This window comes from Elephantulus edwardii, unplaced genomic scaffold (assembly GCF_000299155.1).
Source record: "Elephantulus edwardii isolate Elephantulus edwardi_28Jun2011 unplaced genomic scaffold, EleEdw1.0 scaffold00098, whole genome shotgun sequence".
Taxonomy (NCBI): domain Eukaryota; kingdom Metazoa; phylum Chordata; class Mammalia; order Macroscelidea; family Macroscelididae; genus Elephantulus; species Elephantulus edwardii.
The window spans coordinates 10,642,055-10,644,137 of record NW_006399848.1 but is presented as its reverse complement, the minus strand read 5'-3'; the positions used below and the strand labels follow the sequence as shown (position 1 = coordinate 10,644,137).

At 45.2% G+C, this 2,083-nt stretch overlaps 1 pseudogene; it reads right to left on the bottom strand.

The window, feature by feature from the left end:
- Nucleotides 1-369: 369 nt before the first annotated feature.
- Nucleotides 370-2,074, bottom strand: LOC102853752 (annotated as a pseudogene).
- Between the last annotated feature and the right edge of the window lie 9 nt (nt 2,075-2,083).

Sequence of the window (2,083 nt, the reverse complement as noted above, 5' to 3'; positions counted from 1 at the left end):
TTTGATCAGTGAAAAATTTATAAGCAAACAAATAGGTATAAAACACCTTGTATACGATTAACAAAGAGACATTAAGCATAAAGGATCTTAAAAGCAAAACAAATGAACAGGCACATTATTATAGCTGTCCAACATTCTGAAGGTTTAGTAAACAGTAGAGCTCATTCGTGTTGCTGTTTGATTTTTGCAGTTTACTTCTGCATAATATTTAAAGTGCAATTGTCCCAAGGCTTTTATTTCCAACACAAATAAAAAAGAAAAGAGCATTGTTTGGGATGAAGAAAATATAAGTAATAGTTAAAGGAACCCATGGCTTATACAGCCTCTTGCAAACAGCAGGGTGCTTGTAGGGCTGCAAGCAGAAAGACTTTATACAACAAATTCTGGAACTTCATCTTGAGTGAGATCCAGAGGAAAGTACTTGCTGGTTCTTTTGACTGGGAAAGCATCTTGGATGTTGTTGCACTGCTGAGCCAAGCAGCTGTTGCAGTAGAGTCCTTCCTCATCTAGTTCATGGCCACATCCAAAAGTGTAGCTCTGAGCAGTGTCCTGACAGAGACCTGCGATTCACAAGAATTCTTTTTGGTAAAGTCTGATGTCATCAAGGGGTCAAACTATGCCGATCAGTGGATGTCTTTGGCTTTCGACTTACTGTCTGTGGAAGAGAATCGGTGCTCCGGCCACGGAGTTTCACCACTGTTTCTGAAGAGCTGGAGGTGGAAGAATCAATTTCTTTTACAACCAATCCAGAGTGTCCATTCAGCTTCCGTGACATGAGCGTGTCCTCGGTGATATAAATGCACATGTCTGGGCTGACTTCCAAGGAATCTTCAGTCATCTGCTCCAGGTCTCTGGGGTCATCAACCAACATCTCTATTTCATCATCCTGCGAGTCCTCCTCCAGCCGGTCCTTGCCGCCACTCTCCACTCCACTCCGGAGGTGTGGGAGCTGCCGTGGCTTGTCATAGAACTGCAGGTTTTCAGCTTGCGGTGGATGACGCTGCCTGAGTAGCTGTCCTCTGGCCCTGTGTCCCTGGGTTTAGTGTCTGCCTCAATGCCAGAGGTGTGGGAACTGCTGTGGTTGGTGGTGGAATGACGAGACAGGCGCTTGTGCTTCATGCTGCTGACACTGCTCCCACTGGCCCGTGACCGCTTTTCCAGCTGGTCCATGTCAAGGTCCAGGTTGTCACTAATGTAAGATTCCCGATACTGCTTCTTCTCTTCATTCTCCTCCAGTTTGCGGATGTGGCGCAGGATAGGCTGCAGATTCATGTAGAGGCGGTGGCTGTTACTCAGGAGTTGCAGGAGGTGTCAGGAGCGCATGGGGCACCCCGTGTAGCAGATGAGTTTCCTGGCTGAGGGCAAGCCATCAGGCAGAATCTCAAATTTCTTACCCACAAACACCAATTTTCCAACATTAGTCCAGGGGAAATCATACAGTAATTGTTTTTCTTCAGCTAAGTTCTGAAAAATCTGAATTCCCCGCATTGTCAACCCAAGGGTTAGTGAAGCTTCAATTTCTCTTTTGTACTTATATAATCTGTAGTAATGAACAGCGACATCATCCAGTTGGACAGCTTCTTTGATATATTTAAGATGGGCCTCAGAAGCGGTCAGTGCAAACTGATCTTTGTGCATGTTTGGAATGTGCTTCAGGATGTAGTCCTTCCCCCTCTTGGAAACAATCCAAGATGGGAAGTAAGCCTCTGGGTCAAAGTATTTTCCATAGTGCTAGCAGGGCAAAGGCCGCCAGCAGGAAGTAGGCCTCCTCTCAGAGCACACACTGAGAATGAAGAACTTGTTTTCTCAGGTGCCAGTAATAATAGTATCTTGCTCCTCTGTCACTGATCAATCTGCCATTTTCCACATAGTGGATGATCATAGGAGGTCCAAACTGATCAATACCCCAAGTGACTTCATATTGGCGTACCTTGCTGGCCTCTTTCTTCCATTCTTTTGGACAATATTTATAAAGCTTTTGTGACAACTCCATATACACATGTTCATTATTTTGTATGACACTAAGTCCAAAGGGGTGATAGTCTTTTAGCCTGAGAAGGTCACACACCTGGACCAGCAACTG